At 50.3% G+C, this 27,082-nt stretch overlaps 1 long non-coding RNA gene across 5 annotated transcripts; it reads left to right on the top strand.

The window, feature by feature from the left end:
- On the top strand, positions 1–25,860 carry LOC117200970 (uncharacterized). Of its 5 annotated transcripts, none has more exons than XR_007472359.1 (6): positions 1–766; positions 2,642–2,874; positions 3,581–3,713; positions 17,736–17,771; positions 18,238–19,298; positions 20,398–25,860. It is a non-coding gene; the product is annotated as an uncharacterized LOC117200970 (long non-coding RNA). The 5 variants fall into 5 exon arrangements; XR_007472358.1 differs by lacking the exon at positions 1–766 and having other exon boundaries at positions 1,468–2,874; positions 20,398–21,027; positions 24,165–25,860; XR_007472357.1 differs by lacking the exon at positions 1–766 and adding an exon at positions 7,016–7,107 and having other exon boundaries at positions 1,468–2,874.
- The last annotated feature ends 1,222 nt before the right edge of the window (positions 25,861–27,082 follow it).

The following is a 27,082-nucleotide window of genomic DNA, read 5'->3' as shown; positions in this document are numbered from 1 at the left end:
ACGGAAAGCTCCGCTCCCCCGGGCGTGAATCCGCGATCCGGGGTTTTGGCCCCGCCGGGAGTTCTGTTTATAAACACCGCGCGGCCACCGGCAAGGGGTGACCCTAACGGTAGTGAGATTAGAGGTCAGAGGTCAACGGGGGCGCCGGCGGGGAGACCCAGCCCTTCGCCTTTGCGGGCTGCTGGCTGCGCGGCGTGGCCGGTCCGGCGACCCTACCGCAGTCCGGGGCTGCAGGGGGCGCCACGTGGTGCGCACGTGGTCCGGTCCCGGCGCGGCGGCCTCCCCTCCCCCAAGGCGCTGGCGGCCCCAGCGCCTCCTAGCGGCGGCCAGGCGCTCTGCGCTGCACGTCGCGCATTGCGCACAACGCGTCACGACGCGCCTTCCGGTCTGCGCGGGAGTCGGGCGTAGGTCCGTTGCGTCCTCGTGACGGCTGCGGGTCCGCGGCGACCCGGTCCCCAAGGGGGCGGGGCGGGGCGAGCCTCCGGGGGCACACGTGCGGGGCTGGCGGAGGCTTGAGACAGTGCCCCGCGCAAGTGGGGCCCGCGGCCGGACGTGCACGGCAGCCGGGCTGTGACGCGCGTTGGGGGCGTCCGCGCGGGCCGGGGGGGTGGTGCTGCAGGCCGGCTGCTCCTCCCCAGCCTGAGTTTAAGTTCCCGGAGGGCCGACACCGCTGGTTTCCTATAGGCGCGCTGTAAAATGCTTAGTAAAATAAATGAACGGAGGGTGAATTATGGGATTCTACGTGAGAGACACCTTTGGGCCCGGAGTAAGCCAGGAGTCTGTGGTAGTCACTGTTATGGCTGTTAACTTTTTTTTTTTTGTCCTTTGACTTTATTCCGTTAAGTATAAAAAGATTTGAAAAGGGCCTTAAAAAAAATAAACCTTTGTGGGCTTCCCTGGTGGCGCAGTGGTTGAGAGTACGCCTGCCGATGCAGGGGACACGGGTTCGTACCCTGGTCCGGGAAGATCCCACATGCCGCGGAGCGGCTGGGCCCGTGAGCCATGGCCGCTGAGCCTGAGCGTCCGGAGCCTGTGCTCCGCAACGGGAGAGGCCACAACAGTGAGGGGCCCGCGGACCGCAAAAAGAAACAAAAACAGATTTGAGCAGGGCCTTACAGAGATTGAAAAGCAAAGAAACGTTCCCCCTTTTTTTCTGCCATTTTATCTTAAAGACTCACAGTTGCATTGCCACTGCTGGTTGCTGTGTAAAATTAGTGTTTCTCAGAAGTTTACCCACTTCCGTATTTTTGAAATACCTAGTATGTACCAGACGTTGCCACAGGTCCTAAGGAAGATGGGCCACACCTAGGTAAGAGGAAACCTAAAAGTGGTTAAATTATAAAGGAAATCAGGAAGTATCTCGCCCACAGTTCAGGCTGATGGTACATGTTTAACAGCTGGCAGGGGGAGGAGTGCATATGTAGACACATACATTTATTATGAAGTTTAACTAGTATAAAGCAAAAATGGTAAAACACAGTACTCTTTCTTGTAAATTCCCTGGAGCCATTTGATTCTCAGATGTTGCCATTGCTTATTTTTGCTGAACTCTTGTATCCATGGCCAACCTATGGTTAAAATTCAATCATAATCCATCAAATTGAGTTGTCTCCCAACCCACTGTTTTTCCAATAAATTCATTGTCATTAAGTGTAATACGTGATACAAACTCTGGTTGGTTTAATCACATCAATGAGTGAGACAGAAATGAACCGAAAAGATATAGATCTTTATTCATCAGTGATGTGAGCAACTTCTTTGCTATATTGGATCATTTTTCCAGTACTGGACGAATGTTTTGTGCCAGTCATAATATAATGGCTAAAAGCTGGACACAATTTTAAGTTTAGCTGCAGTGTTAATTTTCTCCATTATTAGGCTAGGGGTTGGGAAATGTTTTCTACAAAGGACCAGATACATATTTGCCGGACACCAATGGTCTCTGGCACATATTCTTTGTTTTATATTTTACCAACCTTTAAAAATGTAAAAGCCATTCTTCGCTTGAGCAAGGGCCTCACTTGGCCTTCAATCTCTGAATTGTAGCATTTTCAGAGTTCCGCAGTGTAACTATTTCTCCAATGGCCAACTTGGGAGTATCTGAACCAACTTGAAATACCTTGAATGCAGAGTTAGGGAAAGTATTTCCACCATACAGGTACAAGAGATGTGAGTAACCTCAAAAGCATGGGTTTTCGTAAAGTAATCATGAAGTGGTGAGTTTTGAGACCTTGGTTTTGATAGAATTGATTTCACTCTAAGTTTATATAATTCAATTTTTTATAACATCTGTGTTTAACAGCTAGCTCATGGAATTCCTGAATATTTAACAATCAGCTCTAACTGGCTCTAACTCCACACTGGTCTAACCTCTAAGTGGGCCTGGGGGTGGGTAAGCCAGGCTTCTGGGAGGGTAGGCGATGTTCTGTTTCTGGGTTAAACTTAGACACACGGGAAGGTGAAACACCCCTGCCCCCCCCAATGAGTCAATGCCCTGTATCATCACCTCCCCATGAGTGTAGGCGGGGCCTGCAATGTGCTTCTAATCCGTAGAATTTGGTGAAAGGACTGTGATGTCATCCCTTCCCTTTGGGTCGCATCGTATGTAAAGGGAGTTGGATGTCACGCCCAACACTCGCAGGACCCCATGACAACTGGAGACAGACTCTCCCGCTGGCCTCTCGGGAGCAAACAGCCATGTTGTGAATGGCCCCAGAGAAGGACGCTTGGCAGGGAACCATGGAGCTTCTGGGACCTGAGGGCAACCAGCAGCCCAGAAGAAGCTGGGCCAGCACCTCAATCGTGGCCACGTGGGACCCTGAGCAGAAGACCAGCTGAGCAGTATACCGGGACTGCTGCCCCACAGACACCAAGGTTGGCAATGTGTGTACGTTTTAGCTGCTAAACTTGTGGTCCTTTGTTTTGCAGCACTGCACGTATGCGTCTTTTTGTATGTGAGTTACGTGTCTCAATTTTTAAAGGTTGGGGAGGAAATTAAGTACAATAAAAATAGCAGGAAATAACTGCACCAGAATGCTCTCGGGTAGTCTGGCTCTGAGGAAGGTTGGCAGTGGGTTTTAGTGGGTTTGTTTGCCCCTGTGATCTCACTGTCCTGACTCTGTGGCCTGTCTACACTGCAAAGCAGGTCTGAGGTTGAGAGCTGGATTCCAGTGCCTGAGTTTTTACCTCCTGCCTACCTGTGTCCACGAGCTTCTGTTTCCTTACCTTTAAATTGGAGATGACAGTGGTCCCTGCCTTGTGGGACAGCGTCAGGAGGTGGTGAGATGGCCCCTTTCAGTGGACCACATCGTTAAGTGGCCAGCATTCCTGTAGCCCTCACCCGTTACAGAGCCGTCAAGGGGCAAGAGGTGCTGACCCCAGCTCTGGGGTGGGTCCGGTTGAGTCTACACCACACAGGGTGACCTGCCAGCAAATGATTCTGAGTCACTGTCTGCCATTCCCTGAGCCATTCAGGAAAGATCAGGCGTCCAATTGAAACAGGCATTTGGTAGGAGTTTCCAGAGAAGGGTTCCCATCTTCTACGAGGCAGCCATGAGAAGAAATGGCCTTTCCCCTCCAGGGGCGGCGACAGAGGATGAGCAGCGCAGAGCCTGGGACGCTGCAACCATCAGGCTTCTGGCGTCATCATCAACCGAGGAAGCTGGAGCCCTGGGTCAAGCCACACCGAAATTCCATCTGTACCCAGATCCCAGGTATGTGACTGACACGCTTCGGCATTGTTCAGACCATCCTGAGTTGGGTTTTGTGGTGCCTGATGGGCTGAACCCGCATCCTGATTCATTCGCCATGTAAAGCCATTAACCAGGTCCGTACACGGGGATGGGGACGAGGGGCAGTGGCCATTGGATGCTGTGTCTGCAGCTCTGCCTAGACATGGGCGGGCATGGCACAGGGGTGGCACGTTTTCAGGGCTGAAGCCCTTTGTGGCGTGCGACATGCCGCCTGCAGCTGCTCCCCAGGTCTTCCATCACTTCATGCTCAGAACGGCCGTGGGGGGAGGCAGCTACTGTTATCACCCCATCTTAGTTCAGGCGGCTATAATAAATGCCACAGATGGGGCGGCTTAGACAACAGACACTTACTTTCTCACAATTCTGGAGGCTGCAAGTTTGAGATCAATATTGGTTTCCTCTGAGGCCTCTCTCCTTGGCTAGGAGATGGCCGTCTTCTCCCTGTGTGTCTACATGGTCATCCCTCTGTGCGTGTCTGTGTCCTGACCTCCTCTTCTTATAAGGGCACCAGTCCCATGGGATTAGGGTCCATGTTGTGCCCTCACTTTGCCTTACTCACCTCTGTAAAGGCCAGTCTGCAGATAAGGTCATGCTCTGAGGCACTGGAGCTCAGGCCATCAACATACGAATTTGGAGAAAATGCAGTTCAGCCACAACAAACCCCCACTTTACAGCTGAGGACGCTGAAATAGAGGCCATGCCTCTTGCACGAGGCCACGTGACTTATAAGAAGCAGGGCCAGGGCTCACACCCAGGTAGCCTTACTCCCTGCTGTGGACTGAATGTTTATTCACACACACACCCCACCATTCATTTGTTGAAACACTAATCCCCAGTGTGATGGGGCCTTTGGGAGGTAACCAGGTCATGAGGGTGGAGTCCTCGTGGATGGGGTTAGTGCCCTTATAAGAAAAGACACAAGAGCAATTTTTCTCATTCTCACCATGCAACGTGAGGACACGGAGAGAAGGCAAGCTCTCACCAGACATCTGATCAGCTGACACCTTGGTCTTGAGCTTCCCAGCCTCCAAACTGTCAGAAATAAATGTCTGTTGCTTAAGCCCCCCCAGTCCGTGGTGTCTTTGTTACAGCAGCCGAGCTGACTAAGAAACTCCCCGCATCAACCATGCTCTATCTCCTCTGAAAACATGCCGTGAAACACTTCCGTGCTACAGGGAGGTCGCCGTCAGCCGTGTCATCGTTTCCCCTCTGCGTTGCGCCTGCGAACGTGGTCAGGGCCGGGCACAGTCTCCACAGATGCTGCCAGGCGCCCGGCTTGAGTTTGCAAGGATGCTCCCGTCCTAATGGGGGCCTGGCAGTTGTCAAATGAATGAAGGGAAGGGGCCTGGGGCCTGAGGAAGGCAAACCTCCACAGGAGAACCTTCTAATCCCCTCGCTCCACCGCGGGGACAAATGCAACCCCAGGAAGCATCCAGCCATGTGCCCCCCGCCGCAGGGACAATGGTTTCCAGGCCTGGGCAGGCCAGGCTACTTTCCTTTCTGTTTAACCCGCCCCCTCACTCCCCGCCCTGTGCCTGGTCACCTTCCGCTTGCGTCCCAAGCCTGCCTTGCTTTTGTGTGGTCACAGGAGCCCCGTTCAGCCTGCCCACAGCTTAGCCGGGCCTGGCCCAGTGCCGCGTCCCTGTCCCCAGGCCTGGAGGCCAGACCGCCATGCCGCCTCCACCGAGGAGCCCTCCTTGCACCCTGCCCCCGGGAATCGGCATGTCCGTCTCCAGCCCTGCCTCCTGTCTGCTGGATTTCACAAGAGAAACCCTGGTCTCCAGGCCCCAGCGGGCCCTAGCGCTTGGCGAGGCCCAGCCACCGCCCCCTGGGCCCACCCGAAGCGCAAGGCCGCAGCCCGGGGAACAAAGACCCCCGAGGCCCTGGAGCTCTAGCTGTGGCCTATCGAAACCTCGAGGTGGTTCCCTATTAATCACTCCCTTTGGTGCCTCCGAGGCCAAAAAAGGAGTTGAACAAAACCTCTTTTCTAAGCAGGCAGAGCTTTGTAGAGAGAGAGAAAGAGCTGAGCAGAGAGAGTCCCCAGCCCCTCTCACCAGCGTAACACTAACAGGACGCCTGCCGGGGCCTCCCGGACCCACACACACACGAACAGGAGCCGCCTGGAGAGGGGTCTGGACCTCAGCCGGTGGCACCTGTGCCCCCAAAAGGCTGTGCAGGGATGGCCAGCGAGGGGTCTCACCTGCATGCAGCCCCTGCCTTGTTTTATTTTAGAAACCAACAAGACCCAATTAAATGGTATTTTTTAAAAGTAGACGCATACTAGGAGGATGGGAGAGATGAAACAAAAATCCCGTCTGCTTTCTTTCTCCGACATAACCTTGAACCTCAACCCCTTTGTCTATTTTTTTCCCATGTTGTTGTCCTGCCTTAACCAATAACTGATACTGCATTACTCGTTCATCTATAAATAGGAAGTTTGGCTTCTCTCTTTTTTTTTTTTTTTTCGGTACGCGGGCGTCTCACTGTGGTGGCCTCTCCCGTTGCGGAGCACAGGCTCCGGACGCGCAGGCTCAGCGGCCATGGCTCACGGGCCCAGCCGCTCCGTGGCATGTGGGATCCTCCCGGACCGGGGCACGAACCCGCGTCCCCTGCATGGGCAGGCGGACTCTCAACCACTGCTCCACCAGGGAAGCCCTGGCTTCTCTTTTTAAACAGAAGGCCCAGGCCAGAACACCAGGCAGGCATTTCCCCAGCAAGCCCTCATCCCACCAGGGACCAGGGGGCATGTTATCTCTGGTCCCGTGTCTGTGTCTGAATTGTCCTGTTACAGAGAGAAATGGCCTTTTTATTCAGGTGCTGGGCCCCTATCAGGCAGCAGGAGCAACAATCCTAGACATTTATGCCTCTGAGTACAGGCAAGTTCTCTTTGTTAAAATTTAATTTGAAGGAGAAAAAGGAAAGAAAAAAAGCTGGCTCAAAGAGCATCGGCATGTCATCCATTTAGATTTGAGGGCAGAAGTCCGTCCAAAAGCAGCGCAGAGCATGAGCTTGGAAAATCAGATGAATAAAGAGACAGCAGTTTATTGAAAAAGCATCATCCTGGGCCTCGCAAGGCAGGGGTGTGATTCACGGTACAGATTTTGGCCTGCCCGGGATACGGCCTCCCTGTACGTGCCAGTCTCACCTTGAACACGACCTTGGACTCTGAGCACAGAAGCCTCCCACTAGCCATTTTCGTCCAGTCCTGAGCCCTTGCTGAGTTCTGGGTTCCGTGGAGCTTGTATTATTTTCCTGTTTTACAGGTGAGAACACCAGGGCTCCCAGGGGCCAAGCAGCTGCCCTGGTCTAGTCACGAGAACAGGCCACTTAGCGGAAACCTAGGATTTAAACACAGGTCTGTCTTGCTCCAGAGTCCACGCTCCTTCGCCTGAACTTGGCCTCTTGAATAATGTATGAGAACACACTTTGGGACGCGGGGGAGGGTGCTTCTCACGTGCTGCCGCCCGGGAGACCAGGGGAGCACAGTCTCACATGACACCACCAACGCACTGCTCCAACCCAAGAGGGTGAGCAGCGCTCTTCTCAATAAGAAACACCTGAGAGGCAGATTCTGCGACCTGATTTGCGATGGTGATGCCTGCTCATGCCTCAGAGGTTAACGGGTTAAATGACTAGAACGCGGGTGATCCTGCCTGGCTCGCGCTGTAATCGCGCAGCGGGGGACATTGCCAGCATGGCGGTTAAAAAGTACTTCTGCAGCTTCGCTATCGTGAGGGTTTTTTTTTTTTTTAAATTAAATAAAATGACCCTCTAACAGGAGAGATGATTATAATAATGGCTCTACAGAGCTTCCGAAGGAGCCATCACACCAGTCAAGGTAGGAAATTTAAGGTACAGCTGAAGGCCCACTCACTGTGATTCCAGGAAGTGCTGAGGCCCTTGACGGCTGACCTTAAAAAATATATATATAGATGCCACTAATAATTGGAACGTTTTGTGTACTGGCTTTATGGTTTGCAGCACAAAGCAATGCATGGGCTGCCACCAAAAAATTCAGAGACCTCCCTCCCACCCCGTCCCCAGCACAGGTTTTTATTTTTCCCAAACTGGAGATTAGCAAGATGCCACACCTTTGACCTAACGTCAGAACTCAGCACGGGAGTGTAAGGAACGGCACCAAAGACGGAGGAGAGCTTAAACAAGCTTTAGTTGGGAACGCTCCCGGGCAAAGTTCACTGGTCTGAGAGAAAGGGGCCAGAGAAGTCGCGCCCGGACGAGGGTTTGGGCAGAATTTATAGGGGAAGAAGGGAAAGGGGTGTGGCGAATCCGGGAGGGCGCAGGTTATTCTTTATTTGGTGGTCTTTTCGGGTATCGTGGGGGACTGTTAGTCCCGCCCCTCGAAAGGCAGGAAGGCTGGGCCGGGTGGAAAGTCCCCAGGTCAGTTCCTGGAACTGGGTGGTCCGGAAAGTCTCCAGGGCAGTTTCAACCTGTGAGTCTGATTGCGTTCCCCTGCCTCGGGCCAGTTGGCCTTACAAGGAGAACAGTGAGGAAGGGCTGGCGCTTAGGTTCTCAACTCACCTCCTTTCCCCTGTGCCGTCCTTCCAAAGCACCAATTTATAGTGTTTTGGAAAGAGTAATTGATCAATGCCTGTGGTATGCAGTCGCTTAACATGATGTCCACTAGGGATTTTTAATAACGTGGGGAAACACTGTACAAAGTGAAGTAGAAAAAGCAAGATAGGAAACTGAGCATGTGTGTGTTCTGAAGAAAATGCACCCAACTCTTAAAAGCCGTCAGTGGTAAAGTCATGCCTGTGATTAGTTTCTTTCTGATACATATTTTCCTAATTTTCTGCAGACCGTATGTTGCATCGTGGCATGTAGTTTTTCTCAATGAAATTGAACAGAAACTGGGAAAGCTTTCTCCTATTCTCTTTCTCCCATATGCTGCCTTTTTCTGGTGATTGAGTTGACGGGTCCATTTACGTTCCTTTTATTTAATTCTTGCTATGGCTGCTTGTTGCTTGGTAACGGTCATTGTTACTGATGCCCTTTTCCTCATTGGTACTCTGTAGTGACGCTGAATTGCAGAGCAAATCGGTGTGAAATGATTTCAGACCAGGGCAATAAACGAAACGATCTGACCTCAATTATCCCACTTTCCACCTTAGGAGACGTGGGTACTGCTGCCAACTTCCCCGAACATTACATTTAATAAATGTTCTAGAAAGAATACCGCCTTAAACATCCATGGTTCCTGGCTTTCCGCTGCCATGCCCAGCCGTGAAAACCTCCCCTACCTGTCCCTGAGATGCTGCTGGTCTCCGGGACCCTGTTCTCTCTCCTGTTGCGGCAAATGCGTTGTAGTTGCCAACCTAGCAGCCTCCTCTCCACCCTTCTGTTTTTCCTAACACGAGAACCCAGATTCTTGTCCTGTACCATCTTTCCATCGGCTTCAGGAGAGCTGGGGCCCAGCTCCTAAGAGAAACCCATGATCGGGCTAAGAAAAGCATGGTGGTCGCAAACCCCTTGCCTGGAAGTGGTTTAAACAGAGGCATGTGGTGTCTTTTCGGCGAATGAGACGTGAGGGGAAGTGGGCTGGGGGAGGGAGGTCCTGAGAGAAGTGTTTGCTCCTAGAAAAGAGATGCACGAAGCAGAGACGGTCTCCAGATCCTGGTTTGGGAAGAGGAGGGGCCTCAGGCCCCTGCAGCCACCTCAAAATCACAAGAGTCGATCCATCTAGGACAAAGGAGCCCCGTGCTGGCCAGAAGCTGCGTCCTTCCTGGCATCCCTGAGTCACTGAGTCGGTCATCCTAGGGCCGCCCTTTCTCCTGAGTTCTCGTCTGTAAGGTCATAATCCTGCTGCGTGCTGGAGCCACGTCAAGCTGGGCTTCCTGTTATTTGCAGTCAAAGCCTCCCCCGTGAGCCAGTGCCGATGCTAAAGGTTCGCGTGATGGGGATCCCCTGGCCTCCCCCTTCGTGGGGTAACCGACGCATCGTGGCCCATCCCCAGCACTCGCGGTCTAAGCCGTGATCCTGGGTTAATTATCATGAGTGTCCTGGTTCACTCTCCAGAGTGTCCCGGTTTCAGATGATCCGTTGTTGTTACGAGTTGAATTGTGTCCCTGAGAAATTCACCTGTTGAAACCCAAATGCTAGTAACTCGAAATGGGACCTTCTTTGGGAATAGGGTGGTCGTAGATGTAATTAGTTAAAATGAAACCCTATCGGAGTAGGGTGGGCCTCAAATCCAAGATGACTGGTGTCCTTATATAAAGGGGAAAATGGAGACAGACAGGCACACAGGAGGATGCCCTGGGAAGACTAGAGTTAGGCTGCCACAAGCCAAGGAACTGCCAGCAGGTGGGAGAGAGGCCGGGACAGACCCTTCCCTCCAGCCTGCAGGGGAAGCGCGACGCTGCCGACACCCTGATCTCAGACCTGTGGCCTCCCAAACTGCGCCATAATGTATTTCTGTGGTTTAAGTTACTCTGTCTGTGGTGCTTTATTACGGCAGCCCCGGCAAACTCACACAGACGTCCTACTGCAGGTGTGTCTGAGGAGGAAGGGCTCCCTTCTGGCCGCAGGTGATCAGCGGTGTCGGCCTTGCAGGGGCCTTGGAGGAAGGGGAGGGTGTCAACAGCCAGGGATGCTGTGTGGGGAGAGGGCGTGAAACACCCACGGAAACGTGTGAGCCAAAGCAAAATGACAGACAACGCTGTTAACCTCATCCGGCTGTAACGATATCGGCGCAAAGGGACAACTCAACTCGAGGGCATTGAGCTCCTCTGAGAGGATGGATCCTTCTGCGGGGAGCGGCAGCAGAGGAGGTGACAGGGTGTCCTGTACAGCGCGGTATCCATTCCAGTACACACAGATACGCCAATGAAACAGCAGAGCACTCGGACACAGATCCACGTGCATAAACAATTGATGGCAGAAGTGGCACTGCAGAGGCGTAGTTTTCAATCAATGGTGCTAAGAAAATTAGGTATTCACGTGGAAAAAGAGAACGAAATGGAAGCCCTACCTCACATCACATGCAAAAATCAATTGCAGATGGATTCAGGAATTAAATGTGGGGCTTCCCTGGTGGCGCAGTGGTTAAGAATCCGCCTGCCAACGCAGGGAACACGGGTTCGAGCCCTGGTCCGGGAAGACCCCACATGCCGCGGAGCAGCCAAGCCCGTGCACCACAACTACTGAGCCCGTGTGCCACAACTACTGAAGCCCACGCGCCTAGAGCCCGTGCTCCGCAACAAGAGAAGCCCCCACGATGAGAAGCCCGTGCACCGCAATGAAGAGTAGCCCCCGCTCACCGCAACCAGAGAAAAGCCTGTGTGCAGCAACAAAGACCCAACGCAGCCAAAAATAAATAAAAATTTTTAAAAAAATACTTTATTAAAAAAAAGAAATGTGAAAGGCAAAGCTACAAAGTTTTTAAAAGACATTAAAGGAGCTCATCTTCAGGATTTTGGGGTAGGGAATGATTTCTTAAGTCATTAAAAGCATTCATCATAAAAATAGCGATAATTAAAATCAAGAAGTTGTTCATCAAAGAATGGCAACAAAGAGAAAACTGAGGTGAGAAGGCCAGTCTCAGAGCGGTAGAAGATACCTGCAACAAACATAACCAAGAAAAACCAGTTTTCCAAATATGTAAAGAACTTCAAACTGATAACGAAAAATAGACAACCCCATAGGAGAAAATGGGCACTTCACACAAAGGGCCAAGAAGCTTTGGAGAAAGGTGCTCACCCTCACTGGAAGTTATCCACGTGCCCGTTAAAACTGTGAGAGATCTCTTTACCTTCCAGACCGGCAAAACCCAGCCAAGTGGTCACAAAGACAGACAGCCATGGGGACTCTAAGACAGCACAGGTGGGAGCACAGATTGGTACAGTGACTTTGGGAAATAGTTTGACATTGTCTAGAAAAATGTCCCATGACTCACAAATCCACTTCTGGATGTGTAACCTAGGAAAGTGGTTCTAACGTTAGCCGACGTCACAATCCCCCAGAGGGCTTCTGGGCCCCATTCCCAGAATGAGTCAGGAGGTGTGGGGTAGGGCTCCAGGACCTGCATCCTTAACAAGTTCCCTCCCAGATGACGCTGATGCAGCTGACCTGGGGGCCACACTTGGAGAACCACCTGGAGAAACGTGTGCTCACGGGCTTCAGGAAACACGTACAGGAACTGTCCTCAGAGTCGTAGCTAAAAATGTCCATCGACAGTTGAATGAATAAAGTGCGGCCCGTTCACGCAACGGAATCCAGTAAAGCATTGGAGATGAATGAACTACCTCCACCTGCAAAACATGGGTGCATCTCCAATTCGACTGTAAAAAGCCAGACAGGATAGATCATAGGCAGTTTAATTCCAATCATTAAATGTTTAAAAACAGGAAAATCAAAACACGTCGTTCAGGGTTGCATGGGTATGTGATAAAACTCTAAGGAAAAGCAAGAAAACAACTTAAAAGTTGGTGCCGTGGTTTCCTCCTGGGGGGAAGGGAAGGTGATGTGACCGGGGAAGGTGTGCCAGTTACTAAGTTACGGCCTCTCAGCCCCAAACCCATCGTCCTAGCCTGGGGCTCTGTGGAGTTGCGGCTGAGACCTGCACACCGCGCTTCTGTTTAGCCAGCCGGCTCCCTGGCAGGATCTGCCAATAGGTGGCGCTAGACCAAGCCTGCGAGGCAGGGAAGGGGAAGGAAAGAAGGGCTCCTCCGCGTTAGGTCTGCACCAGCTCCTTGCTCCCATAAACTCTGTTCTAGCAAAGCCTCTCTGCTGCTGCATCGTCAGTTCCGTTGGGTAGCAGCAGCTTCTTGTCTTCTGCTTTCCGAACGCCTATGGAAACGACTCACTGTGACCCCTCGGGACCACCAGCACAGCCAGCCCACCCCGCCTCGGGAACCAGAGTTTCAGCTCCTCTGACTTCCTACATCTCCATAATCCCAAGCCCTTCCTGTCGTGCCCCCATCACCACCACCGAATTATCCACCTCGTTTAGTCCCGACCTCCAAGAGACAGAGTTCTCTTTGTACCCTTTCCGTTAGCTTGTAACAGCTTTGGACCTAGTTAACGGTTCTTCCTGTCAAGCTCTTGCCGCTAACATAACTTGGTGGCTCTTGTCTTCATGTCTGTCGATTCATCGTCACCTCTAGGATTGAGTCCACACCCCGTGCATCAAGAGGGGACGGGCAGACGGGAGCCGGCACGTGCCACCTGCCATCTCGCCTTTCACAGAGCCTTCGACTGCGATGACCAGCCGTCCCAGTTTGTCCAGGGCTGAGGAGTCTCCCGGGATGCAGGGTTTTCGTGGCTGAAATTCAGAACGTATAGGCAATGAGTTGGTCGTCCTAAACCCTGTGTCTTCATCAAATGCATTAACCCTACTTATGTCTTATGGCCGCACTTGGCTTCAAGGAAGGATGGGAAATGTAGGTTTTTAACTGGGCTCATTACCGTCCCAGGAAATATAGTTTTTTAGCTGGGCTCATTACCATCCCAGGAAAAATTAGGGAAAAGGGCAGAATGGCCATAGGGGAGGCTGCCGGTGGTTTTGCCCTTTTAACTCCAGGCTGTAACCACTAACTACCCGCGGGCATTGCCTGCGACACGGCTGTCATCAGGGTTGTGATGAGAAGCCGGTCCTCTGACGGTGGTCCCCCTTAGGGCACGCTGCCTGTTTTCCTCATTCAAACAGTGATTCCTCTCTGGCAGCCCGAAGGGGAGAATCACGCCCATCCTTCAGTGTTTCAGATCTTCAGGGGCTACTTAAATCCTATAGCCGAGGGGCTGGGCAGTGACCCCTCCCACCACAGGAGACGTGGCAGTTTTACATAAGTTCTATTTTCCTTTCTCTGTTTACAGTCCAATAAGGCTCTACACGAGTGGGAATCGGGGTTTTCAGTTCTTACTTTTGAGAGGGGTTCAGGAATCTTGGGTCCTGTATTTCTTTTCTTTTCTTTTTTAATAAATCTTATATGTATTTGGCGCTTTTCTCAGATGGTAGTTATCGTATCCTAGGTTTATTGTAAATATCCTTCGGTACCTGCATTTACTACTTTTGCTAGGGAGGGTTTCAAAGCCGGTAAGTCAGTGTGCCGACTCACTTGAATCTCAACAGCTCGCTGCCCGTTCTTTTCGGCAACAAAGAACATAAAAAGAGGGAGGCGACATCATGTCCTGAAGTTTTAATCTTTCGATTAACTTAAACTTCGTAAGACTCTCTTAGCCAACTTGTTCTTTCCCTTGAAGCATGGGTAGGTTAAACTGCGTAGGGACGAGGTGACGCTTAGGTATCCGCAAGGTCCACCCGAAGCAGGAGGCCGCGTCTCTTCTGCTTTCCCTCACCCTGGCGCCGTGTGTGTTTAGTAGAACTGCTCTTCTTACACACGGCTGGAGCAGGGCTGAAAGCTAGGGCTTCTTGAATTCCCTTGCCTTCTCTCGGATACAGGTTTCCCCATAGATGTGGGAAGCTACGTTTGCTTTTTCCTTTTCTCCGACTTCAAAACTAGGAATGTGTATACCTAGAGCAGAATGAGAAATGAGCATTTCCTACCTACGGCGCATAAGTCACCGAAGCCCAGTTTCGTTTTCTCTCACTGTGTTTATTTCATCCTCTTCCTTGTTTGGAGCTCTGAAGATTTCCAGTTCAACTCCCACCCTTGGGCCTATTTGTTTCAACTTCCATTTTGTTTTGTTTTGTTTTTAAGATTTCTTTGATATGGACCATTTTTTAAAGTCTTTATTGAATTTGTTACAATATTGCTTCTGTCATGTTTCGGTTTTTGGCTGCGAGGCATGTGGGATCTTAGCTCCCCGACCAGGGATTGAACCCACACCCCCTGCATTGGAAGGCAAAGTCTTTTTTTTTTTTTAATTATATTTATTTATTTATTTTTGGCTGTGTTGGGTCTTTGTTGCACTGTGCAGGCTTCTCATAGCAGTGGCTTCTCTTGTTGCAGAGCACGGGCTCTAGGCGCGTGGGCTTCAGTAGTTGTGGCACGTGGGCTCAGTAGTTGTGGTGCACGGGCTTAGTTGCTCCGTGGCATGTGGGATATTCCCGGACCAGGGCTCAAACCCATGTCTCCTGCATTGGCAGGCGGATTCTTAACCACTTCGCCACCAGGGAAGACCCTCAACTTCAGTTTCGATTATAAGTGTAGGTTGAACCATGTGAAAGGAACACCGATGGACCGCGTTTGCCCAGTTCTGAGTGGCAGTTGCATCTGGGTCATCCTGACACTCAGTAGCACGTGGGGAGAGCTTGCTTACCTTCTGGGCTGCGCACCATGCCCTGGACGCACGGCCCTTCTGTGGGCTGGAGGTTCGTGTGAAGAGGGGAAACTGAGACCCGTGGAGACTGAGTGCCTTGCCCAGGGCCCTGCACGTTCTAAGTGTTGGAGCTGCATTTGGACCCTAAGGGGCTCTGACTCCAGGGCCTGTCCATGCACCCAGCACCCCCACATGCCATCAGCTCCATTAACCTGAGGACACAGGCATAGTATCATCTGCATGCGTTACAGAGCATTTTGTAGAAAGTACAAAGGGAAAGCTTTTGCTTAAGTATTTTAGTAACTTCTCCTCCAATTAATTGTTTCCATCCCTTTGCAAAGAGCAGGGAGTACCAAGAGCTGGAGGGGGCTTTAGCATCGGATGGCCCGAGAGCTAAGCCTCAGTTCAGCCCGTCCCACCAGCAACGTGCCCTCAGGCAAGTCATTTCCCTTCTCTAGATCTTAGTTTCACTTTGGGGCCCTGTTGGAATGGAGCTGCTAATAACGTCTTTCACCGGCTTGCTTAGAGAATTAAATAATATACCTAAGACTCCCAGCACAGTGCCTGGCACACAATAGGTGCTCAATAAATGTCAACTAAAGTAAATTGTGACCCAGAAGGGAGAGCTGGCGTTCTGGTAGGGGAAGATCTGCTGGGACGAGCCTGGTTAATGTTTCACTAGCAGCTTCTGGGAGCTTAGATGAGACTCAAGTCTGCGTGGCCATGACGGCAGTCTCTAATCCCCTCATGAGGGTGGGAAAGACCCTGAGAACCCTGGGCTGCAGGCCCACCTCTGCAAGGCGAGGGCACCTCACCAGTCCTGTTGGAACCTCAGCCTCCAGCCTGTAAAATGGAACTGATGACACCTCCCTCTGTGTTGGCCTCTGCAAGCAAATCAGATGTTTTTAAAAAACAACAGCAACTTTGAAAATGACAAGACATGAAGACAGGCTCCTCAAAATGTCTGCGGCAGGGTGTTTCCTGGTATATAAATTTGTATTTTTGTCCTCTCTGTGTTTATTTTTGAAAGTAGCCGGGCTTTGCGTCCTCTTGTTTTAGGTGAGCTTGGGTTGCAGAAGTGAAGCCTAAGTTTTCAATGGGGGGTTATACGAGGGCCTCCGAAGAGGGAGAAGGAGAGAGAAAAGTTCACAGAAGCGGTGGCTCCCAGCCCCTCCCAGAGGAGGGGTCACAAACCAAGATCAAGGAAGGTGCCAGATTTCGGGGTGCTGTGAGCCACGGGGACCCAAGTCTTGCTCTCTTGGAGAGCCCCAAGAAGGGATCAGGGCCGCACATGCGAAGGCTGGACCCCACAAACCAGGCCTCCAGCCTTGCAAAAATTGCTGTGTCTGAATTTGGCCACAAAGCTGCGGGGTCCTTGAGCACGTTGGTCTTGGTCAAAGGACGTATCAGCAAAGCTCAGTGTGGGCTAAAGGCCTGAGCCCTCCTGCGGGACATCTAGGCCTCTGCACACCTCCGGGTTAGAGGGAGGACGCCAGCAAGAGAGAAACTGAGTTTTGCACCCCCTCTGCACTCAAAGAATTATTTTTAAATTTTGTAGAAACACAGGGACATCTCCTACATCCCGTAGAATGGCTGTACCTTCGTAGTCATGCATCCATTCAAACAACAGTTTGCGCACGAACTCTGTTACGGGTGCTGGGAAGCCACAGCAAACAAAGACGGTCCCCGCCCTCCTGGGGCTTGGATTCGAATTCATTCTCTCACATCTTACATTTATAAATTGCTACAAAAATATAAGATATTGAAATTATTTAGCTCCTGCCGGGAAGTCCAGACTTGGAATAAACAGTGAGGCTTCAAGTAAGCCAGGAACTCCATGTTCAAGTTTCTTGGGGTGAAAAGTCGCTCTTGTCCAGTGCCCTTCGTCACCATGGAGACCCACAAGGCATGACGTGGGCGGTGAGAAAGGAGGGAGGGAGAGAAAACTGCTGAGATGGACCCTGATGTACAGCTGACACTTAGAAGAAAAACAGGATGCAAAGGACGTGAGTTTATCTAAGCCAGGTTTGCAACAAGCAAGGTCAGGGCCAAACGTCTCCTTTACTGGGGGGGTCTCTTCTTGGGCCTCTGAGATAAGCTGGCCAAATGTGGCCTCGTGGGGAGAGGCAGGACCACCGCGTGGGAAGCTGGTCGAGGAAGTCACCCTCCTCAGGAAGGTGCCACTTATCTGCTGGGCATTGTCCCCCTACATCTCAGACACTTGCCCGTTTGTCACTTGAGGGTGAGAGAATGGGCACAGAGGACTGTGCTTACAATCTGCATTTAAAGGCTGCGTATCAACTTATCTACAAAACAGAAACAGACTCACAGACATAGAAAACAAACTTACGGTTACCAAAGGGGAAAGTGGTGGGGGGGGGAGAATAAATTAGGAGCTCGGGATTAGCAGGCACACATTCCTGTATATAAAATAGATAAACAACATAGGACCTACTTTAGTGCACAGGGAACTGTATTCAATATCTTGTAATAACCTATAATGGAAAAGAATCAAAAAGAATTGAATCACTATTCTGTACACCTGAAACTAACACAATATTGTAAATCAACTCTACATGAATTAAAAAAAAAAAAAAGATGAATTGACAGTGGGTTCTTTTTGTTTGTGTATTTTTGTGTTTTGTGGGGAGGTTTGGTACAGACCTGAAAGGGCAGCTAATATAGTAGGTACTTTGTTGGGAGTTATCTTTATGTTATAACAATGTTTCTTTCTCTTCCCAGCAGCACAGCACTGGGGCTTGGATGATGGACACTCAGGTGAGGACCTGAATTCTGTGGTTAAAAGTTGCCTTTTTTGACCTGGAATTGGGAGTCTGACTTGTTATGTTACCTCATCAGATCCCAAAGGAGCCTACTGGCTTTTTTTTTTTTAATCATTGACATCCCCCGACAAAGAACATTGTCGTGCACTGGCTGGGTCACCAGTCAGGGCGCTGCCCCTCGAACTCCTACCACGTCCCTAATAAGGAAGAGGGAATCATGGTGGAAATTTCTCTTTCGTCTCTGGCAGGAAAAAGCCAGCTTCCTCAGAGCAATCAGTTTGTTTTCATCCCATGGACAGTGACTCTTGTAACCAAACCTCTTTCCTTCTTTGGGCTGTTAGGAAGCTCAGAATTAAAACCGGGATTTATCTCTACCAACTCTCTTAAACTTTAAGCTTTGCACTTTGTGTACTGACTGTATGTGCGGCTTAATCTTGTTTTTGTTTGTTTGTTTGTTTTAGCTCAGATGAACTTAGACTCCATGAGATGCAATCAGCAAAAGTGGGAAACAGACTCTGGGAAACTTTAATGAACAAGTGACCCCGTTTTTAAAAATAAATCGAAAGGGGGAAAAAAGGAGGCGGAGGGAAAACATGGACTAAAAGAGATTAAGAGAATCCTCACTCGTTTTTGGGAACATAAAATGCTGCAGTCACTTGGGAAAACGGTCTGGTAATTTCTTTAAAAGTTAAGTATACATTCGGCGTGTAACCCAGCAATTCCACCCCTGTAAATCTACTGGAGTGAAATGAAAACACATGTCAACAAGTAGTGCATAAAAGTTTATAGCAGAAGTTTTACTAAAACCCAAACTGGAAGCAACACGTGTGTCTCTCAACTTGTGGACTGATTTCTTTTTTTAAACGGTGGTATATTCATACAGCAAAGCATTGTCAGCAATAACAGGGATGAACTGCTGATCCGTGCAACATGGATGAACCCCAAAACCTTGCGCTTTGCGTAAGAAACCAGACACAAAAGGCCACATAGCGTGTGATTCTGTGTATGGGAAATAGGTAGAAAAGGAAAAACCCTAGAGAAAAAAGCATATCTGTGTTTGCCTGACGCTGAAGGTCAGAGTGAGAATCGACCGCAAATGGGCGTGAGGGAACTTTTTGGGTGACAGAAATATTCTGAAACTGGATTGGGGTGGTTATTGAACAACTGTGCAATTCTCCAAAAGTTTGTCCAACTGTACGTTACAGTGTGTGAATTTTGTGGTATGTAAATTATACCTCAATTGAGGTAAATTATCCCTCAATAAGGTTATGAGAAGATGAAAATCTAAACACTGGCCAAAAATTGTGTACTGTTAAGGCAGGATTAGGATTCTTTCGTGGATTATCGTGGTGATTTTTTTTAAAACCAACTCTTATCTTTTACGGATACGCACTGAATTATAGGAAATGATATAATGCCTGAGATTGGCTTCAAAATAATACGAGAGGATTTGGGCGGCTTATAGATGAAACAAGGCTGTGTATACGGATCCCCGCTGGAGCTGGGTTTTGGGTACATGGAGGTATGTTGTATTATTCTGTCTTCTTTTGTCTATGTGTTCAACGTTCCCACAATTAAAAGTTTTAAAAGATGAGCTTAAGAGTATTTGAAAAAATGCTGAATTGGCTGAGTTCTTGGCGGGTCCCTGACGAAATCCAGTTGGAATGAGGAGGTGGACATCTATTGTTTGCCTTTTCTGCGTCCCCGCCCCTTCTGCTAACAGTAACCAGACTGCTTCGTGGACGGGCCAGCCCCACAGCATGGGCTGCATGACGCCTTCCAGGGCCGGCCCCGCCTGGTGCCTGCCCTCCTTTGGCCCAGGCCTGGGCACAGAACCTCCCTAAACCCGTCAGCTGCTTTCTCCTGGGAATTCCAATCTCCTATGGAATGATGCAAGAAAGGGGAAAGCTTGGAGTTGGTTAATCCCAGCGCGGGCATCCTGGGAGACCAGCCTTGCGGTTTTTGCAGCTAAATCCCCAGGGCTGCTCTGACTCCAGCCCTTTCTGAAAGCTGGATCTCGGCTTTCTCCAGTTCTATGATCAACCTAGCATCATGCCAACACATTCCCTTTTTGTTGAAGTTGGCCAGAGTCGGTTTCCGTGGCAGAAAACCGAAGCACCCAGTGGCGGAGACAGCGAAGCTCACCAAGTGGTCGATGTGCGCTTTTAAATCTCTCCACCTCCCTTGTCTGATCCAGCCACAAACACAGACCCTTTGGACATTAAAACTCCCCCAAAGTGCTCTGATAACCAAAGAGGAAGGAATCCACATGATACAAAGACACCAGACTGATAGGGGTCAGCCCGAGCTCTGCTAAAACACAAACTCAGAGCACCGTCATAATTGAGACAGAAACATCCATTGGGACAAAAAAGTTGCCTTGGTCTATAACAGTCCCGTCTGATAGAAGTATAATATAAGCCACAAATGTGCGGCACAGAGGTAATTTTTTATTTTCCAGTAACTGCATTAAAATGGTAAAAAGAAACAGGTGAAATTAATCTGGGTAGTACATTTTATTTAACCCAATATATCCAAAAAATTATCGTTTCAAACTATAACCAATATAAATATATAAAATGCTGTGAATAACCTTTTGCCCTTTCTTTTTTTTTAACTAGTCTTTGAAATCGGTGTGTCGTGTGTTTTACACGGACAGCACATCTCACTTTGGCTGGGTCCCACTTCCAGTGCTCAAGAGCTATAAATGATAAAGCGGCTATAAATTATCCCTCGGGGGTTTCTGCGTGTATTCTGGGTCGTGAAGCCTTAGAAGGACCATCGCTTCTGCCCAGCTGCATCCTCAGGGTTGTAGCAAAGGCTCCCGCCGAGGGCACAACCCCAGTGGCTCATCAGTCAGGGGCTGGTTTTGTCTGCAGTGGGGACTCTCCACTGGGATGACACCACTGACTGGGCACTCGGAGGGCCTGACTTCAAGCCGCTGATTTAAAAACCTGGCGTGACCTGTTCACCGGGTACAAAGGTGACTTACGCAGCCCATCGGATGTCGCTCCAGAAGAGCGGGCCCCTGAGCGCTTAGAGGATCGAGCCTGTTTGTGGTGGAAATAACAGCACAAAAACCTTTGCGGAGAAGCAGAAACAGAGCTGCTGAATTACTGCTTGGAATGACCTCTGTTTCCACTCCTGCACGCACGGAGCTTACATTGGTCCATAACACACCGCTCCCAGCCACGCAAGAAAAAAGCTAGACGAGCTGAAGAATGAAAACTCGTCTTAGATCTGCCAGAGCAGTGAGGTCACAGGGCAAACCGCCGCCCTAGGTTGTTTGGACAGACGGACGAATGCAGAGTCACGATGCACGAAGCCAGAGAACAGGAAACGGTGGGGGGGACCCAGGGCTGGGTGGACAGATCACACACCCCTGGGGGCCCGTCCTGGGGGCCCTGACACTGCCATGAGTTTTACCACTCGAAACCCTGCCAGGTTTTCACAGTAAAGATCAGGAAAAAACCAAATCCCCTTGAGCTTCCTTCCATCAGGGGAGGAAAACAGGCATCGCGCGTTCTTTCTATTCTCCGTGAGGCTTGCCTGGCTGAGCAGCTTCTGGGGGCTTCTGCGGAGCTGGCCCTCGGGCTAAGAGCCTTGCTTTCCTTATTTCCAAGTCGATTTTTACGAAACACTCTGCATTTGTTGAGGTCACAGGAGTGACTCTCTCAGTGTCCTCCAACAGCCCTAAGCCCATTTCACAGCAGAGGAAACTGAGGCCCAGTGGCCAAGTAACTTGTTCGAGGGCACAGAGCTGGTTAGCGGTGGGGCTGGCGCCCCTCCCCCAGCACCTTCGTTCCGCTTTGTCTTGACATGGAGAATCCTCCAGGCTCAGGCGAACGTCTGGAAGACGCAGCCCTGCCAGCGTCTCACGAGAGACCCCGAGCCAGGACCACCCCACTGGGTCACCCCCAAATTCCCGACGCACAGACACTGTGAGATGGTACACGTTGATTGGTTTCAGCTGCTACGTTTTGGAACCGTTTGCTGTTACACAGCCACAGATGAGTAACACACAGAACATCTTTCTTTCTTCCTGAGCGCCAACACCCGAATGTTCTGTCAAGAGTAGTTTTCACCCCGGCTTTGTTTGAACAAGTTTCCTGTGGTGTCGAAGTCAGACATGTCTTTTCCTGAATTAGCGTTTAAGAAATATGATCGGTTCTAAATGACAGGGTGGCCAGGGGAGGCTGTAAAAAAAAAACAAGCCCACCTGTTCCAAGTGAGCTGAGGACACGGGCCATGTCTCTCTCAGGTTTTGGGGGCCTCAAATGGGTGAGGAAGTTTCTTGGAGGATCATTCTGTCTGTCTGTCTCTATCTTCTGTGGTGATCCAAAAATGCGGTCCTTCTCGGGAGTGGTCAGAGGCCCATCTCTGTGTGATGTAACGCCCCAGGGACTCAGTGAGCAGACAGGAAGCAGCACTGGGGATGCAGAGAGGATCCAGAAGGATATAGAAGCAGCAGGAAGTGACATTCAGCAGACAGGAAGAGGAAGGGGACGCTGAAAGCACAGAGAACGCTCTGGGCTCATCGCTCATTTGCCAGATGCACCTCGAGCTTCAGGCCCTCGAAGCTGTGAGTGTGGACCCGCCGCTTTCAGATTCTGAGGCTTCCCAGCCCATCTGCCCACCTTCAGGCCCAGCCAGGACTAGGTGGAGGGTTTCCACCGGGCCCCTGTGTTGTGATGGGGAACAGCAGGCCAAGCGAGGACCCCTTTGGCTCAGGGCAGGAGGGTGACCCCATCGGCGCTTTTTGCGGAGGTCTTGTACGGCTCTGCCCGGACCACGTTGGTGTGATTCCCTGACTTTGGAGGATGAAGGGAGGAGGGGGCAGACAGCAGCCCAGCCACACCCCGCCCCCAGAGCAGCACCGTCCAGAACTTTCTGCAGTTATGGGAACTTTCTTCATCTGCACTGTTCAGTACAGCAGCCATTGGCCACGTGGGTCTCCAGATCCAGCTCTTGGAATGTGGCTCGTGCCGCGTTTCACAAGGAAGGGTTTCATTTTATTTCATTTTCGTTAGAGTATAAGTGTAGATAGCCAGATGTGACTAGCGGCTTCTGAATTGGACGATATGGCCCTTAATCCTTGTTTTGGGTCTAAAATCACAAACTCTCTAGAGATGTATAAATATATATATTTTTAATTTTATATTAAATGTACATAGAGTAAAAGGTACATGGAGTAAAATTCACTTTTTCTGTGTACAGTTCTGCTACTTTTGACAAATACGTGGGGTCGTATAATCACCACCACAACCGTCACCTCCCACCCAGGATTCCCACATGTCATTTTGTAGCTAGCCTCTCCGCAGACCTCCAGCCCCCAGAATCACTCATCTGTTTCTGCCTCTATAGTTTTGCTTTTTCCAGGATGTCCTACAAATGGAAGCATACAGGATGCGCTTGGGGTCCTCTGTGGTGTTCTCTGTATGCGTCCTTTGCTCCTTTTCAGTGCTGCGTGATGTTCCGTCGTACGGTTGTGCCTAAGTTTGTTTTCTGTTCCCCTAGCGAGGTGCGTTTGGATTGTTGGGTTGTCGAGTTTGGGATCTTTAGGGAAAAAGCCACTACAGATAATCATGTACAAGTTTTTGTGTCCACACAAGTTTTCATTTCGCTTGGATAAAGAGCTAGTGATGGGGTTGCGGGTCATTCGGTAAGGTAGTTGAACTGTATGAGAAACGGCCAGACTTTTCCAAAGTGGCAGTACCGTCTTGACTTCTGCGAGCCATGTGGGAGAACTCCAGACCTTCTCATCAGTTTTCACAGAAATCCCAGTGTGGTTTTATCCTGCTTCCTAACAACGAATGATGTTGAGCATCTTTTCCTGGGCTTGTTTTTCACGCCTATACCTTTAGTGAAGGATCTGTTCGTGTGTTTTTGTTTTGTTTTGTTTTTAAGACTTCAATTATCTTTTTTTTTTTTTTTTTTTTTGGCTGTGTTTGGTCTTTGTTGCTGCACACGGACTTTCTTTAGTTGCGGCAAGCAGGGTCTACTCTTCGTTGTGGTGCGCGGGCTTCTCATTGCGGTTGCTTCTCTTGCTGCAGAGCACGGGCTCTAGGCACGTGGGCTCAATAGTTGTGGCTTGAGGGCTCTAGAGCACAGGCTCAGTAGTTGTGGCGCACGGGCTTAGTTGCTCCGCGGCATGTGGGATCTTCCTGCACCAGGGCTCAAACCCGTGTCCCTTGCATTGGCAGGCGAATTCCTAACCACTGCGCCACCAGGGAAGTCCCACGTGTGTTTGTTTTTAATGGATTGTTTTTCCAGATATTCCATGGCCTCTTTTTAACATGGCCTTCATCGTCACCCACCAATACGGCGTGTTTTTCTTGTAAACGGTTTAGTGTCTTGTAGTGAATTTTGTTCCTTTTTGTTCCTGCAGCCAGCTCCAGAGGCTTCCATCAGGGTAAGAGCCTGCGTGTCGTGGGCTCCCAGCAGTCGACTGGGTCCTCCCTCGCAAACTTTTTCTTTTTCCTTTTTTGAGCGAATGCATCGTGAAGCAGCTTTAGCAGCCCGTCTAGACGCAAGAGAGTGTGAGAAGAATTCACTTTCTCCGATTCTGGTTCTATAATGGCTTTTTATTGCCCCCTTTCTGGACCTCTCTGTTGAAGCTGTCAGTGTATTGAAGGCTTGCTGTTTAAGAGGAAAGGAACTTGCAAGGTTCAGTGGGTGTCTCGGATTGCAGGGTCATCGTGAGTCAGCCCTGGGAGCTCCTACCATTGTCACGTACAGGTTCTTGCGGGTCGGGAAAAGAACTGTCCAGGTCTGTCAGTCTGCGCAGAAGTCTTCACGTTTAATATCGTCACGCCTGAGGGCCGTGGAAGCACATATATCCCTCTTGTTCTCAAACAGACCTGTCATTAACAAGAGAGAAGTCACCCCAGATGAGCCAGAGGAAAGAACTTTGGAGGTTTTATGTAAATCTCTCTCTTTAAAGAAAAAATTGTGGTAAAAGACACGTAACCCAAAATTTACAATCTTAACTATTTTAAGTGTACAGTTCGGTAGCGTCAAGTACATTCACATTATCGTGCAGCCATCGTCATCTCCAAAACTTTTTCATCTTGCGAAACGGAAGCTCTGTCCCCATTAAACACTCACTCCCCATTCATTCCCTGTCCCTCTGGGAAGTAACCACCCTTCTACTTTTTGTCTCTATGAACTTGACTCCCCTAGGGACCCCACATAAGCGGAATCATACAGGACCTCTCTTTTCGTGACCAGTTGATTTCTCTTAGCCCCATGTCTCCAGGATTCATCCACGTTGTAGCAGGTGTCAGGATTTCCTTTGTTTTTAAGGCTGAATAATGTCCCATCAGACATGTCGGTGGACCCTTGGCTTGTTTCCATCTTTTGCATATTGTGAATAACGCTGCATTGAACGTGAGTGTACAGATGTCATTTCAAGACCCTGCTTTCGGGACTTCTCTGGTGGTGCAGTGGTTAGGAATCCGCCTGCCAGTGCGGGGGATACGGGTTCGAGCCCTGGTCTGGGAAGATCCCACGTACCGCAGAGCAACTAAGCCCATGCACCACAACTACTGAGCCTGCACTCTAGAGCCCGCGAGCCACAACTACTGAGCCCACGTGCTGCAACTACTGAAGCCCGCGTGCCTAGAGCCCGTGCTCCACAACAAGAGAAGCCACCTCAATGAGAAGCCCATGCACGGAAACGAAGAGTAGCCCCCCCGCTCGCTGCAACTAGAGAAAACCCGCATGCAGCAATGAAAACCCAACGCAGCCAAAAATAAATAAACAAATTTATTTAAAAACAAATAAAGACCCTGCTTTCAATTCTCGTGGGTATAGACCAAAAAGTGGAATCGCTGAATCAGATGATCGTATGTTTTCCACCAAAGTGCTTTCTAGAGGGGCTGCAGCGTTCTCCATTCCCGCCAGCAATGCGTCTGTAAACGTCTTTGTCTGAGATAAATATTGCTTGACTCCCTTAACTTCTCCCCATCTCCCTAGTTCAGCCCCTGGCCTGGTCTACGAGTTTCCTAGCTGGCCTCCTATGGTCACGCAGACCCCTTTCGGATTCAGGCTCTGCCCGACAGCCAGTGATCCTAATTCCGATATGTGGGTCTGCATGTTGCCATTTTGCTTACAGCCCCTCAGTGGTTCCCATTGCTTTGGGGATCAGACCCCAATTACATGACTGATGCTGTTCAGCTGATGTGCTCAGTCTCTCTTTTCCACCTGTCAATCCTGGGAAGGCACCATGCTCCGTTCCTTAGCACGTGCTGTTCCTTGGCTGGAATGCCATCCCCGGACTCCAACCCCCACTCCTAATCATCGCTGGACTTCAGTTCAAGTATCACTCCTTAGGGAAGAGATCCCTGACCCCGTTTTTGTCTTCCTCCACCTTCAAGTAGGTTCTCCCGTTACAGCTTCTTGTAAAAATGTCTCTTACTTGCCCCCCAAGCACTGATTCTGTTTGTACCTATATATTCAACCATGTGACAGTTGGGCTAATATCTGTTGCAGCCCCAGGCTGGACAGTGGGTACGAAGACAAGCTTCCCACCCTAGGGGGGCCACACTCCCTACACATGTCACTGGGCAACAATGCCTCACGGGACTTGAGACAGCCGTAATTTTGTATGTATTTATTAGAATGTTACTTGATTCCTGTCCGCATCTCCCAGTACACCGTAAGCTCTACCAGGGAGGGTCTGTTTTCTCCCGCTCAATAATTGTTAAATGATGGCAGTGTGCAGACACTGCCACCTTTTTGTAGGGGGCCCTGGCTGAATTAGGAATGCATGAAGCATTGCGGGATCTGAAGGATGCCTAAGGTGGCCAATTCTGCGTTTTCACAGAAGACTCCTCTGCAGGCGTCTGCCTTCCCCCATGAGACTGTAAGAGGTGTAAAGGGCCGGAGGCGACTGCACCGGGCCCTAGTATGGGTCCCAGGATACTTGTCTAGATACTTGTTGAGTGAATGTATGACTCCAAAAAGGAACACAGGGCATCAGGGATCGCAAGCATCTTTAGGCAAACTTCAGTTACAGCTCGAAACCCCTTAAACTTGGTGCCTAAGTACCGCACTTTAGGGTTGGCGGATGGAGCCACTAGGGCCCCGGAGACTGCTGACGTCAGTTGTCCCTTCTCCAGTGAGTGACCCAGGATCAAAACTTTCCAGGGAGACTTTTTCGGGGGTTCCCCACCCCAGTCCCAGGACGGAGGAAGGGACAGCCCACGGCCGGGGGCGGTGGGCGAAGCGCTACCTGGCGACCGGCGAGGCTGGCGGGGCGCGGACACCGTCCCCCACCCCGCCCCGCGCGCCCCCGCGAGCACC

This window comes from Orcinus orca, chromosome 16 (genome assembly GCF_937001465.1).
Source record: "Orcinus orca chromosome 16, mOrcOrc1.1, whole genome shotgun sequence".
NCBI classification, from domain to species: Eukaryota; Metazoa; Chordata; class Mammalia; order Artiodactyla; family Delphinidae; genus Orcinus; species Orcinus orca.
Note: the sequence above shows the minus strand (reverse complement) of the source record. Positions and strands in the feature narration are given on the sequence as shown.